Here is a 15,846-nt window from a genome sequence, read left to right as displayed (position 1 = left end):
ATCACTTTCGGGTACTTGGCGCCGAATTAAAAAAAATGGAAACCCAGTCAGACGGCGGTGGTGCAGGAAGGATGCCCGTCTCCTGGTGAGACGTGAGACCCGGGGCGAGCTGTGGAAGGTGTCGGGAGGGGGGGACGTTCCCTCCCGCTCCTTGTACTGACAGCCAAGCAGCTTCTCAGCCGCATCGGTTGTCATTACAAGTCAGCCGACCATCGGCTATGGATGCCGGTACCGGGGTGATGCCTCTAGCTGCAGGCATCACCCCGGTACATGCACTTTCCCAAAATATCGGCAATATCGGTAAATCCAAAGGCCGATTCCGATATACAGTGGGTACGGAAAGTATTCAGACCCCCTTAAATTTTTCACTCTTTGTTATATTGCAGCCATTTGCTAAAATCATTTAAGTTCATTCTTCTTCCTCATGAATGTACACATAGCACCCCATACTGACAGAAAAACACAGAATTGTTGACATTGTTGCAGATTTATTAAAAAAGAAAAACTGAAATATCACATGGTCCTAAGTATTCAGACCCTTTGCTGTGACACTCATATATTTAACTCAGGTGCTTTCCATTTCTTCTGATCATCCTTGAGATGGTTCTACACCTTCATTTGAGTCCAGCTGTGTTTGATTATACTGATTGGACTTGATTAGGAAAGCCACACACCTGTCTATATAAGACCTTCCAGATCACAATGCATGTCAGAGCAAATGAGAATCATGAGGTCAAAGGAACTGCCTGAAGAGCTCAGAGACAGAATTGTGGCAAGGCACAGATCTGGCCAAGGTTACAAAAAGATTTCTGCTGCACTTAAGGTTCCTAAGAGCACAGTGGCCTCCATAATCCTCAAATGGAAGACGTTTGGGACGACCAGAACCCTTCCTAGAGCTGGCCGTCCGGCCAAACTGAGCTATCGGGGGAGAAGAGCCTTGGTGAGAGAGGTAAAGAAGAACCCAAAGATCACTGTGGCTGAGCTCCAGAGATGCAGTCAGGAGATGGGAGAAAGTTGTAGAAAGTCAACCATCACTGCAGCCCTCCACCAGTCGGGGCTTTATGGCAGAATGGCCCGACGGAAGCCTCTCCTCAGTGTAAGACACATGAAAGCCCGCATGGAGTTTGCTAAAAAACACCTGAAGGACTCCAAGATGGTGAGAAATAAGATTTTCTGGTCTGATGAGACCAAAATAGAACTTTTTGGCCTTAATTCTAAGCGGTATGTGTGGAGAAAACCAGGCACTGCTCATCACCTGTCCAATACAGTCCCAACAGTGAAGCATGGTGGTGGCAGCATCATGCTGTGGGGGTGTTTTTCAGCTGCAGGGACAGGACGACTGGTTGCAATCGAGGGAAAGATGAATGCGGCCAAGTACAGGGATATCCTGGACAAAAACCTTCTCCAGAGTGCTCTGGACCTCAGACTGGGCCGAAGGTTTACCTTCCAACAAGACAATGACCCTAAGCACACAGCTAAAATAACGAAGGAGTGGCTTCACAACAACTCCGTGACTGTTCTTGAATGGCCCAGCCAGAGCCCTGACTTAAACCCAATTGAGCATCTCTGGAGAGACCTAAAAATGGCTGTCCACCAACGTTTACCATCCAACCTGAAAGAACTGGAGAGGATCTGCAAGGAGGAATGGCAGAGGATCCCCAAATCCAGGTGTGAAAGACTTGTTACATCTTTCCCAAAAAGACTCCTGGCTGTATTAGATCAAAAGGGGGCTTCTACTAAATACTGAGCAAAGGGTCTGAATACTTAGGACCATGTGATATTTCAGTTTTTCTTTTTTATTAAATCTGCAACAATGTCAACAATTCTTACATAGTTACATAGTTACATAGTAGGTGAGGTTGAATAAAGACAATAGTCCATCCAGTTCAACCTGTGTAGGTGTGTGTGACTGTAATCATCTAACATAGCCCTTTATCTCCTGATCCTTGAGATGTAAGTCTAAGAGTCTTTTGAAAGTCACCATACTACCCGCAGAAACCACCTCTTGTGGTAGACAATTCCACAATCTTGTAGCCCTAACAGTAAAGAACCCCCCACGTTGCCTGAGGTTAAAACGCTTCTCCTCTAATCGCATTGTATGTCCTCGAGTCCTCATGCAATTCCTTCGAATGAACAGCTTTTTTTCTAAGCTGAGATCCCCATTAAGATATTTATAAATTGCTATCATGTCCCCTCTCAGACGTCTCTTCTCCAGGGAAAATAAATCGAGCGATTGCAGCCGCTCTTCATAGGTAAGGTCCTCCAATCCCCTAATTAGTTTAGTTGCCCTTCTCTGGACTCTCTCCAGCTCCAACACATCCCTCCTGAGGACTGGCGACCAGAACTGGACAGAATACTCCAGATGCGGTCGGACCAGAGTTTTATAAAGTGGAAGGATTATAGTCTTATCTCTGGAATACATCCCTTTCTTTATGCATGCTAATATTCTGTTGGCTTTGGAAGCTGCCGCTTGGCATTGCATGCTGTTGCCTAATCTATCATCAACCAAGACTCCCAGATCTTTCTCCATTTTTGAGTCCCCCAAGGGTTCCCCTCCTAACATGTATTGTGTTTTTATGTTTTTGGTCCCCAAGTGCAAAACCTTACATTTCTCCACATTAAACCTCATTTGCCATGTCGTTGCCCACTCCGTAATTTTGTCCAGGTCATTCTGTAGGATATCTGCTTCATGCTGTGCAGTTATTGCCCTGGCCAATTTTGTGTCATCTGCAAAAATTGATAACGAACTACTGATCCCGTCCTCAATGCTGTTTATGAATAAATTGAACAAGGTTGGTCCCAGGACTGAGCCCTGGGGCACCCCGCTTACTACCTCAGCCCAGTCTGAGTATGCGCTGTTTATTACCACCCTTTGGACACGGCCTTTTAGCCAGTTCCGTATCCAAGAGCAAACCCTGCTGTCGATACCTGCAGACCTTATTTTATAAATTAAGCGCTTGTGGGAAACTGTATCAAACGCCTTAGCGAAATCCAAGTACACCACATCCACTGGTCTGCCCCTATCTAGCTCACAGCTCACTTCCTCGTAGAATGCTAAGAGATTGGTTTGACAAGAACGCCCATTTGTAAACCCGTGTTGGTTACTACTGATGATGTTGTTGTCTTTAGCATACTCTACGATATAGTCCCTTATCATCCCCTCCAGAAGTTTACATACTATTGATGTCAAACTGACAGGCCTATAATTTCCCGGGATATGTCTCTGGCCCTTTTTGAATATCGGAATCACGTTAGCCTTCCTCCAATCCCCTGGTACATCTCCTGTCCTAATACTGTCAGCAAAGATTAGGAACAGTGGTCTAGATATAACCATACTGAGTTCCTTGAGCACTCTCGGATGTACGCCATCCGGGCCTGGTGATTTGTTTGTGTTAAGTTTATCCAGTCTTTCCCTGATTTCCCCCTCTGTTAGCCATAGTGGCAAGTCCTGTGTATTACTACTAACCATACAGTCATGGTCAGTGTACCCCTCCTTTTCCTGCGTAAAGACTGACGAGAAAAAAGCATTCAGCACGGTTGCTTTTTCAGTGTCCTCTGTAACCATCCTCCCATCATCGTTAATTATGTGTGCAATATGCTCTGCCCTAGTTTTTTTGCTGTTGATATATTTAAAGAATTTCTTTGGGTTTTTTTTACTATCCTCCGCTATTTGTCTCTCAAAGTTGATTTTAGCCATCTTGATTTCGTGTTTACACTTCTTATTTTCCTCCTTGTATTGCTGGAAGGCCGATACTGTGCCCTCTGATTTATATTTCTTGAAGGCCAATTTTTTTCCCCTAATAAGTTTTTTAACGCTACGGTTTAGCCAGCCAGGTTTGGCTTTGTCTCTTCTAAATTTATTCCCCATAGGAATGCACTGCAAGATGCCTTTGCTTAATATGTTCCTAAAGCATTCCCATTTTTCCTCAGTGGTCAGGGATCCCAGGGTTTGGTCCCAGTTTACCCTTTCCATCATTGAGTACAATTTTGGAAAGTCTGCCCTTCTGAAGTTTAGGGTTCTTATGTTCCCCACTTGCCTTTTTATATTGTTATTTATACTAAATGTGATCATCCTGTGATCGCTAGAGCCCAGATTGTCCTGGACTCCTACCTCCGAGATTATGTCTGGGTCATTAGTGATCAATAGATCCAGGATTGCATTCTCTCTAGTAGGGGAATCCACCAACTGTGACGTAGTTATCCTGTAAGGTTTCCGTGAATAGACGGGCCTTATGCGAGTGTGCAGTCCCCTCTTCCCAGTCAATGTCGGGATAATTGAAGTCCCCCAATATGATGACTGATCCCAGTTTTGCCGCTTTACCTATTAGTGCTAAAAATTCCAGCTCTACCTCCTCCCCTTGGTTAGGTGGCCTATAGCAAACCCCCACAACTACTTTTCCCTTATCATCTTCCCTATCGAGTTCAACCCACACAGATTCTAAATCCATGCTCATCCCATCCGTAATGTCACTCCTTTCTAGCACCTTTATATTGTTCTTGACATAGAGACATACCCCTCCCCCTCTTTTTCCTACCCTGTCCTTCCGGTACACAGAATACCCTTGGATATTTGCCAGCCAGTCATGTGAGGGGTCGAACCAAGTTTCTGTTATTCCCACAAGGTCTATGTCCTCCTCATGTACTAACATTTCCAACTCATCCATCTTATTAGCTAGGCTCCTGGCATTAGCATATACCCCTCTTAGTTTTACGGAAGTTAAACGTGATTGGCGGTTATGTTTATTTTTGTTTGGTCTGCTGTTTTCCCGCACAGACCCGCCAATTGATGTTGTTGACCTAATGTCGCTGCTGACCCTACAACTGCCTTCAGTCCTCTGCTCCCTCCTGACTGATTCTACTTCTGAGCCCTCCCCCCCGTCTCCTAGTTTAAAAGCCCCTCCAACTCGGTGGCCATCTTTCTCCCCAAAAGAGCTGTACCGTCCCCATTAAGGTGCAGCCCATCCTTACTAAAGAGCCGGTAGCCGACTGAGAAGTCAGCCCAGTTCTCCAGGAACCCAAACCCCTCCTTCCTACACCAATTCCTCAGCCACTTGTTAAGTTCCCTAATCTCCTTCTGCCTCTCCTGTGTGGCTCGAGGTACAGGCAGTATTTCAGAGAAAACCACCTTGGAGGTCCTTTTCCTCAATCTATTACCTAAGTCCCTGAAATCGTTCTTAAGGATCCTCCACCTACCTTTAACTTTGTCATTAGTGCCCACATGCACCATGACCGCTGGGTCATCCCCAGCCCCGCCCAACAATCTGTCTGCCAGATCTGCGATGTGCCGAACTCGGGCGCCCGGTAAACAACAAACTGTTCGGTTCACGAGATCTTTTTTACAGATTGCCCTCTCTGTCCTCTTGATAATTGAGTCCCCAACTACCACAACCTTTCTAACCTTTCCTGAGTTACGGCCCCCCTTCTTCCTGGAGCCGTCCCTCCCCTGGCAGCTGGGGGAGGGTGCATGCTCCAGCTCTGCCACCCCTGAGTTGATATCCCCCTCAACCTGCAACTCGGCAAACATGTTAGGGTGTACCAACTCAGGACTGGCCTCCCTGACTCTCCTCCCCCTAACATTCCTAACAGTCACCCAGCTGCGTACCTCTGCTGCTTGCGTCTCCTCCATTCCTCCCTCCTCTATGCTGACCCCTGCCAGCGCCTGATGGGTAAAGTCCAAGCTCCTTTCCAGGTTGTAGATGCCACGCAGTCTTGTCACTGTGCTCTCTAGATCCACGATGTGGGCTTCCAGAGCAACAAGTCGCTCACATCTTGCACAGCAGTATTCGTCCTCGATTGTTTCATCAAGGAACGCATACATGCCGCAAGAAGTGCACTGAGTGGCATCCCCAATCCTGTTGGACATTATTACCCACTACTCTATGGGGATAATGTTAACGGCCTGCTCTTCCTTACCTACACTACCTCTAACTTCCCTGGTACAAAACCTGGGGTACCCACCAGTCGCTAATGCCCTCACCAGTCACTAGATACTCACCAGTCGCAAGGATACTCACCAGTCGCAAGGATACTCACCAGTCGCAAAGATACTCACCAGTCGCAAAGATACTCACCAGTCGCAAGATACTCACCAGTCGCAAGATACTCACCAGTCGCAAAGATACTCACCAGTCGCAAGGATACTCACCAGTCGCAAAGATACTCACCAGTCGCAAGGATACTCACCAGTCGCAAGGATACTCACCAGTCGCATTCATTCTGTGTTTTTCTGTCAGTATGGGGTGCTATGTGTACATTCATGAGGAAGAAGAATGAACTTAAATGATTTTAGCAAATGGCTGCAATATAACAAAGAGTGAAAAATGTAAGGGGGGTCTGAATACTTTCCGTACCCACTGTATATCGGGGAAAGTGCATATTGGCTCCCGATATATCGGTCGATCCCTAGTTCAAAGTACATGGAATACACAGTCCATTGTTCCTTCATGCTTTGTAGGCCTAGCTAAAAGGTTGGACGAGATGCTCAACAACGTAGATAGCAAGCTTCTTGTTAACCGACGCTTGTCTCCACTCCAAGGACTTGCCTTAGACCAGTGGTGGCAATTGGGTGGGTGTGTTGGATGGCCTTTGGGAAGTCTACTCTCCTAGCTAGGCTTACAACGCACGTAGGATACATATGTGTATCTCAACCTGAAAACTCTAGTAGAGTATTATACTACATTTAACCATTGATTAATGCAGAAGGTTTAGAGTTTTAATGATACTTGTTTTGGGGGGATTTACACACAGTGCAGAAAAGCATAAAAGAAACACATGACCGTTCACGAGGCACGCATATAGTAAACACACACAAAGTGGAAACATGAATGGGCTGTAAACTAATTATTCAGTTATGGTGAGGTTAGTAGGCATTGTGGAGTCCCATACCTTTCACTGTCTGCCAATTGTATTTTCTTGCCTAAAATTCAGTTCTGTAATCTGTTTCTTCCGTTATTGTAAATTGGCAGTTATTTGCCTTGGATTGGATTTTGACACCCTATGTCAGTGATGGCGAACCTTGGCACCCCAGGTTTTTTGGAGCTACACCTCCCATGATGCTCAACTACAATGCAGAGTGCATGAGCATCATGGGAAATGTAGTTCTAAAAAATCTATGGTGCCAAGGTTTGCCGTCACTGCCCTATGTTTTATTTTGATGGGAACTTTTGGTCATATAACTGTTTTTACATCTATAGGTCCTAGTTATAAAATTAAAATAATTATATTTGATTGTACTGTTTTCTGTATTTGGCCTATCATTTTCCTCTGGATTTTCTCCTGTTACTGTACCATGTGTCTGCTGTAACCAATCACAGCAGGTCACATTACAGTTGTAAACAATGGTTGACTTCCTTTCAAGCCATTCTTAGGCTCCATGTACACGGGACGTTAAAAGTCCCTTTGAATGCTGGAATTTTTAGGACGTTTGAAACGTCCGTTAGGTTGCGTTTGCACCCGCGTTTAGCGGGCGTTTGCCGGCATTTGCGTTTAGAACCGTTCATAGAGGTCAAAAAAATGATTCCGCTTTAAAATGGAAAAACGCGAACGCTAAACGCGGGTCATCGCGTTCGGACGCATTCGGTCGCGTTTGTGCGCTTGAAACGCCGGGAAACACACGTTCGAACGCAAATAATTGCGTTCTAAAAAAAGTCCCTGAACGCAAATGACTGTAAACGACCATGTGTACATGGACAGATAAGATAACATGGAGCTGCGTTCAGGGGCTTCTGAAAAAAACGCCCAACTGCTCCTAAACGGCCATTTCCAACGTCCCGTGTACACGGAGCCTTAGTGTTGCTAACTGTGATTGGTCACAGGGATCAGATTGTATAGACTGGGCCAATCACAGCCCATCTGCGCCATGTGATCAATTGTGGCCAATTGCAGCTAATCACAACAAAAACTGAAAGAACCGATTTTAATCAATGCCATAAGCAAACGTGTAAAAATAAATGACTGATCACTTCACTATGGTACCATTATATTGCACTGGTAAAAAAACTTAAAAAAAAAAATATAATAGAAACAAAAATATAATAAAAACAAAAATATAATAAAAAAAAATTGGATTTTTTTTTTTTTTTTTGTACTTTCACCAGTCAGTGTCTCTAATCACTGTCACACCCGTTTTTATATGATGACGCTGTACTGCACTGGTGACAGTATGTAAAAAAAATAAATAAACTTTTCGAAATATGACAAAAAATAAAAACTTCAAAGAACTTGCCATGCCTTTTACTAAATACCTTGGACTGTCTACATTCCAAAAAGGGGTCATTTGGGGGATATTTGTACTGTCCTGACATTTTTGGGCCTCAAGAAATGACAGTAAATCAGGAATGATCAATTTTCAGACATATATCATAGTTTGTGGACTCTATAATACTTTATTACAGACTAAATAATCTACACGGATTTGGGTTATTTTTACCAAAGTAATGTAGCAAAATACATTTTGGCCTAAATTCATGAAGAAAGACTATTCATTTGCAAAATATTACAACAGCAAAAACAAACAACGTCGGTTTTTTATTTTTTTTTATTTTTTTCGTCTATTTAGCAAAAAATAAAAAACCCATTGGTGATTAAATACCACCAAAAGAAAGCTCTATTTGTATGAACAAAATGATAAAAATTTAGTCTGGGTACAGTGTTGCATGACCACGCAATTGTCATTTAAAGTGCAACAGATTTATTTATCAGTCACATGACCCTCAACTCAAACCATGAACTATGTACACATCACAGCCTAGATCTTGGTCAAACTTCTAAGTAAACAGTTACATGATCAAAGGTCCTTTTAACTGAAGAGACTCTTCAACTAAGTAATCTTTTCAAATCTAAAGTTTCCAACTTTAAACTTCTGTTGTTCTCATTCTGTAGCACTGCTCAATATGTGTCTGACTTCTAACTCCACAGTAGTCCTTTCATGGGTCCATGTTGTCTTCAAGATCATGCTGACTTTTGACGGCCCCTTCAATTATTACTTTTCCTATGTACTTATAGCAGGGCTGGATTTACACAATTGGTTACCAAGACTCCAGTATTTGCTGGTCACCTTGGGCTTCATTCACACAAATAAAATAATGTTAAATAAGAGTTGATGTTCTCGGTACTCTCATTACATGTTTTAACTGCCTCCAATTATCAAAATAAAATATTTCCGGCAGTAGTGTTCCTTCAAGTCCTACCATCAGGTAGGGACAGAAAACGTATACAGTTTCCTAGTTTGATGTTTTAGGTGTAATTATTTCATTCTGGTGATGTTGTACTTGTATATTTAATTCAAGGACTAGCATTTAAACCAGTGTTTATAACTGGATATTATGCTTTATGGCCTTAAAGTTTATTGACTCCTGACCATTATATCTAGATCAGCTTGTTAGACATCCCACTCCAAAACCATGAGCATTAACCACTTTACCACCGGAGGATTTTGCTGTCTTCCGTCCAGGCCACTTTTTGCGATTCGGCGCTGTGTGACTTTAACTGACAATTGCGCGGTCGTGCGACGCCGTACCCAAACGAAATTTACGTCCTTTTTTTCCCACAAACAGAGCTTTCTTTTGGTGGTATTTGATCACCTGTGCGATTTTTACTTTTTGCGCTATAAACAAAAAAAGAGCGTTTATTTTGAAAAAATAACAATATTTTTCACATTTTTTTTTATGAAATTCCCCCCCAAAAAAATTTAAAAATCAAATTTTTTTAAAATTTTTGGCCAATTTGTTTTCTGCTACCTATGTTTAGTAAAAAAAATCGCAATAAGCGTATTTTGATTGGTTTGCGCAAAAGTTATTGCGTTTACTAACTAAGGGAAAGATTTATGTCATTTTTGGTGTTTTTTTTTTAACGCGTAATGGCGGTGATCTGCGATTTTTTTTTGCGGGACTGCGACATTGCGGCGGACAGATCGGACCCTTGACTGACATTTTTGACACTTTTGGGGGTACCAGTGACATTTCTACAGTAATCAGTGCTATATATATGCACTGTTACTGTAAAAATGACACTGGCAGGGAAGGGGTTAATTTTATTGGAGAGGGAGGGGTTAATGTATGCCTGGTGCTTACTGACGTGTGGGGGGGAGGTGACTGTGTGACAGAAGGACAGATCGGATGTCCAGCTATGCTGAACACTCCGATCTGTCAGTCCCTGTCACTATGGAGATCCGCCCGCTGTGTTTACACACAGCGGGCGGATCTCCAGACTCGATCCCCGACGATCGGGGCAGAGCAGCGGCAATCGCCGCTGCTCCTCCGCTGGCCCGACTCCCGCTGTGAATGAACACAGCGGGAGCGAGCCTCTGGCGGCGCGCGAGCGCCGCCCACAAGGGGCGGAGTCCAGCGACGTAGGTCTACGTCGCTGGACGGGATCGCGGCACTTTGACGCAGTAGCCTCCATGTGATCGGAGGTAAAGTGGTTAATATGGAGTTGCCGAACTAGGGATCGACCGATTATCAGCAAAGCCAATATATCAGGGGCCAATCTGCACTTTACAAAATATATCGGAATCGGCCCCGGAGGTTACCGATATTGCCAATATTTCGGGAAAGTGCTTGTACCGGAGTAATGCCTGCAGCTAGAGACATCACCCCAGTACCGGTGTCCATAGCCGATGGTCGGCTGTCTTGTAATGTCAACCGATGTGGCTGAGAAGCCACTCGGCTGTCATTACAAGGAGCGGGAGGGGACGTTCCCCACCCTCCCGCCGCCTTCCACGGCTTGCCCGGGTCTCCCGTCCCATCGGGAGACCCGGGCAACCAGCCTGCATGGCACCAAAGACCCGATCAAAGCCACATTCGGCTCTGATTGGGTCTCCATGTAAAAACCTAGAAGTGATGCCATGACATCACTTCCGGGTACTCTGCACCAAATTTTTAAAAATTACAGCGTTCAAAACAGCCAAACTTGGCATTTTGAATGCTTTCAAGTGCAGAGGAGGGGTTTGGGGTCTTTTGGACCCCCCAGATCCCTCCACCAGAGTACCTTTTAAGAAAAAAAAAATGTTTTTTTAATGTACGAAAATATCGGCCAATATTGGCTGATACCGATATGTGATGACCAAACGATATCGGTCGATCACTATTGCCAACTAGCCCTCCCATCCCCACTTGCAGCTTTAACCACATCAGCTCTTATGAGATAGCTTTTTACAGTATTTTGGGAGTTTTCTGTGGGAATTTGCCCATTTAACTGTAGCGGTCAGAGGAGTAGGGGACCGCAATGCAGAATTCAAGTACGGTACAGCAGACAGAGAGGCTGAAGCAGATACCGGCTTTATTAACCAACAGAGTATAATGGCCGGAGAATGATGTTAACAGTAAAAACAGATTACATAGGTTTACAGCAAAGTTAACTGCAACGTGATACTTAAAATGGCGCTCCCGCCAACGCACACACAGAGATACAGGCTACTCTGTTATATGATCCTATCTGATTCCCGCTAACCGGGACACGTTGCTGCAACGCTCTGTCTACAGAAACCTGCTCTATGCCCTACCACAGATTAGCACCGGTGCAACTCACAGTTCTGTAGGTACAGCTGCTTTATCTCAGTCTCTGTGATGGTGGATGCAGTCAGGTCTCTGGATCTGTCCCTTGCTGCCTGTAGCTGCAGTCTCTTATGCACTGGTCTGGGTTTCTTTGCAAGTAGTTTATCTTGTTCTGTCACTTGGAGGTCACTGCAGTCTGGCCCCTTGCTCTGTAATTTGCTTGAGGTGCTCTGGGATGTTCTCTCTTCTCCTTCTCTGGTTCTCAGCTACTGTCCGTTGTATCACAGTTCAGTTCTGTCTCCTCTGGCAAGATCCTGTTGTTCTGTCCCAGGATTATACAGTCTATATCCCTCTCAAGGCCACAGCATGCAGTACCTTTCCTCAGCTCAGCACAGCCATAGAGACCCGAACACCACACACTTCCTGGAACTTCCTTCTTCCTCCCTTCACCTAAAGCAACAACAGTGACCTCTTGTGGCTGGAAGATGCTTGACAGTCTGTGGGAATTTCTCAATAGAACTACAGTGTAATGGAGTTAGTCATTCAAGGGGCTGACCCCCTACATGCCTCCCCACTTAACGATGGTCGTCCTCGGCCATCCTATATAGTCCATGGGGAAGAAAGTGATTATTACAATCTCTAACAGCAGCACAACATTGTCCACAACACATACAGGTGGACCAAACGAACTGATCAGCATTGTACCTGTTTGGTGGAACCCCTGCAGTAGACCTATTGGATCTCCGGAGGTCTTGACTATCTGTGAGGGACTGACTTTCCTCATTGGGAGCTGCCAACCTGGGTTCCTCCTCATTGCGAGCCGGTGGTGGTTCTGTAGCATAAGCTTCATCCCCTGTGGCCTGGGGACCTTCCGTAGTGTCAGGAACAATCCACCAGTCTTCATCATTGTTTTCATTGGAGATAATGAGTTCTGAGGATGGGACAGAAAGTGTTGTCTCTTCAGCAGGTTTGGGATCTTCAGACCGACATGGCCGTAACCTATTCCTATGTAGGATCCTTGAGGCAAACTCCTCATTTTCCAACCGTACTTCGTAGACCGGGCCATTGGGGTACACTCTCCTGATCACTTTGTAAGGTTGTACCTCCCAACGCTCACTCAACTTGCCTTTGGGACGTTTCTCCCGCACCAATACCCGGTCTCCAGGTTGCAGCGGAACCTCCTGGAGGGGAGGACGGTCAGTATGAGTTCTCTCTTGCAAACCCTGGCCTGCTAACCGGCGGATGGTCTGGAACCGCTGACGGTGTTCTTTCACCCATGAGGTGGTCGATCGTTCTATTAAGTCCTGTGGTTGTTCTAAATTCAGTTCAACAATTTCCCGGCCAGCTCTGCCGAACAATAGCATGTACGGAGTATACCCGGTTGTGTTGTGAACCCGATTATTGTAAGCCCAGACTAATTCATGGAGGTAGTCTGGCCAGTGCATCCTTTTGTCTTCCTCTAATGTCCTCAACATCTGAAGCAGGGTCCGGTTGAAGCGCTCACAGGCCCCATTCCCTTGGGGATGATATGGAGTTGTCCTGGATTTTTCAATGCCATACAGTCGATGTAGCTCCTCCATCACTTTCCCTTGAAAGCACGCTCCTTGATCTGAATGGATCCGCTTCGGACACCCGTAGACTCGGATGAAATCTTGACAGATGGCCCGAGCTGCAGACTCAGCCGTCTGGTCTCGAGTTGGGGTGACCACTGCAAATTTAGAGAAGTGGTCAATCATGACCAGGCAGTATTGTGGACCTCTGGCGGATTGTCCCACGAGAAGATAATCTATCATCAATACTTCCAGCGGTTCTTTGGTCTGTATGGGCTGCATGGGTGCCCTCTGTTCGGTGCTTTTGGTGAGTTCACACATTCGACACTGCCGGCAGACTTCCTCAACCGTGGCCTCCAGTCGTGGACAATATACATAGCGTTGCAGCCACTGGAAGGTTTTAACTGGCCCGAAGTGAGCTCCAAATTCATGAGCCTCCTTGGCTACTTCTCGTGCCATGCTTCTGGGTATTACTACCTGCCACCTTGCCTCTATATCAGCAGGCTGCTGCCATTTGCGGTACAAAACAGCTCCATGAATTTCCAGTCTATCCCATTGGTGTAGAATGGACTTCATCTCGGCATTAAGCTCAGTCCTTTCATCTCTGTCAGGTTTTCTTTGCTGGGACACCCAACCTTTCATCTGCCGCAGTCCGACATCTTCATCCTGTATTCGGCCCCATTCTTCATTGGTTCTTCCTAATGCCTTGGGTAGCACTCGGGCCTCCCCACTTGTCTGTGCTGCAACTGCTGGAGGTGTGAACCTGCGGAAGTCTGGAGTTTCATCCTCTTCTTTTTGTTCATCCAGATCCCCTACTGGAGTCTCAAAAGTAACCCTCGACAGACCATCGGCATTAGTGTTCTCTGTAGCAGAGCGGTAGCGGATCGAGAAGTCATACTTGGCAAGGCGAGCTGCCCAACGCTGCTCCAGGGCTCCCAGCTTGGCAGTATCCAGATGGGCCAGGGGGTTGTTATCGGTCTGTACAAAGATCTTAGCCCCTGTCAGGTAGCCCGCAAATTTTTCTGTCGTGGCCCACACCAGGGCAAGGAGCTCCAGCCGGAAGGAACTATAGTTATGAGGGTTTCGCTCTGTATCCCGCAACGACCGACTGGCATAAGCGATAACTCTTTCACGTCCTTCTTGTACCTGTGACAGTACCGCCCCAAGTCCATAGAGGCTGCCATCAGTCGATAAGAGGAATGGTTTGTCAAAGTCAGCATAAGCCAAGATGGGGGCCGATGTCAGGGTTTCTTTCAGGGCCTGGAATGCCTCTTCCTGCTTCTGTCCCCAGGGGACACTTTGACCCTTGGGCCTCCCAGCTGTTCCTCTCTGCAGCTCATTCAGAGGGCCCGCTATCTTTGCGTAGTCTTTGATGAATCGCCGGTAATATCCGGTCAGACCGAGGAAAGCCTTCAACTCCCGCAGTGTTCTGGGCGCTGGCCATTGTTGTATCGCAGCCATTTTGTCTTGAGATGGCAGCACCCCATCTTGGGACACCGTATGGCCTAGGTACTCTATCTTCCTCTTGAAGAGATGACACTTCTTTGGCTTTATCTTCAGGCCATGGGATCGCAACCGCTTGAGTACCTGTCCTAGTCGGTCTAGGTGTTCTTGAAAAGTAGCGGAGTATACAATGATCTCATCCAAGTATATCAAGGTTGCTTCAAAATTCAGGTCTCCCAGACACTTCTCCATCAGCCGCTGGAAGGTGCTCGGGGCATTGGATAGCCCGAATGGCATTCTGTTAAATTCGAATAGTCCCATGGGGAGTATGAATGCAGTCTTGGCCCGGTCCTTCTCGGCCACCGGTACTTGCCAGTACCCGCTTGCTAGATCCAGGGTGGAGAAGTATTTAGCCCGCCCTAGGGCTGTTAGGGACTCCTCGATGCGTGGCAGAGGGTATGAGTCTCGTGTGGTGCATGCATTCAACCGCCGATAATCCACACAAAATCGAATAGTGCCGTCCTTCTTCTTGACAAGCACCACTGGGGCTGCCCAAGGACTTTGACTACCTCGTACCACTCCTGAATCTATCATCTGTTTCAACAATGTCTTCACTTCCTGGTACAACTTGGGCGGGATCTGTCGATATCTCTCCCGGATTGGGGCAGCGTCCCTGGTCGGTATCTCATGTGTGATAGCATCTGTGCAGCCAAAGTCATCGGCATGGCGGGCAAACGCAGCCTGATTCTCCCACAGCATGGCTTCAACCGCCCGCAAACGGTCTGGACCGAGATTCTTCACATCTATCTCCATTTGGTCCACAATGGTTCTCCCATTCCATTCTGGGGTCGGAGCCTCTTGGGGTCTGGCAGTAACTGCCAGTGTCCATGCAGCATTGCCTGTTGGAGCTAGAGTCACTTCTTCCCGACTTAGCACTTCTCCCCGATGTAAGTACACACGGGCCAGTTCTACTCCAGGTGCCAAAGCGACTTCCAGATGTCCCACATTCACAGCTCTTATGGGTACTCGTCCATTCTGGACCACTGCCAGTGTCCGGGCCACTAGGGCATCCTGACCTAGTTCTCCTAGACCCCCTGGTTCGATGATCACCTCCATACCTTCAAGGTTGCGGAAGGTTCCCACAGGCAGTGTCAGTATAGTCTCCCGACCAGGAGGAAGACTGAGGGTCGCCTTTCCCAGCACTCGGATAGTTCCCACGGACTGGTGTACTGGGACACTCTTCTGTGTCCCACAGAACCGGATCAACCGTTGGAAAGCTTTTTGCGTGGGTTTGTGTGGGGTGGCTTGCTTCCAATAGCCAGGTCCCCGTTTAGTGAACATGATCTGATCCAATTCTCGTA

Source organism: Pelophylax lessonae (genome assembly GCF_965119305.1).
Source record: "Pelophylax lessonae genome assembly, chromosome: 5".
Taxonomy (NCBI): Eukaryota; Metazoa; Chordata; class Amphibia; order Anura; family Ranidae; genus Pelophylax; species Pelophylax lessonae.
Note: the sequence above shows the minus strand (reverse complement) of the source record.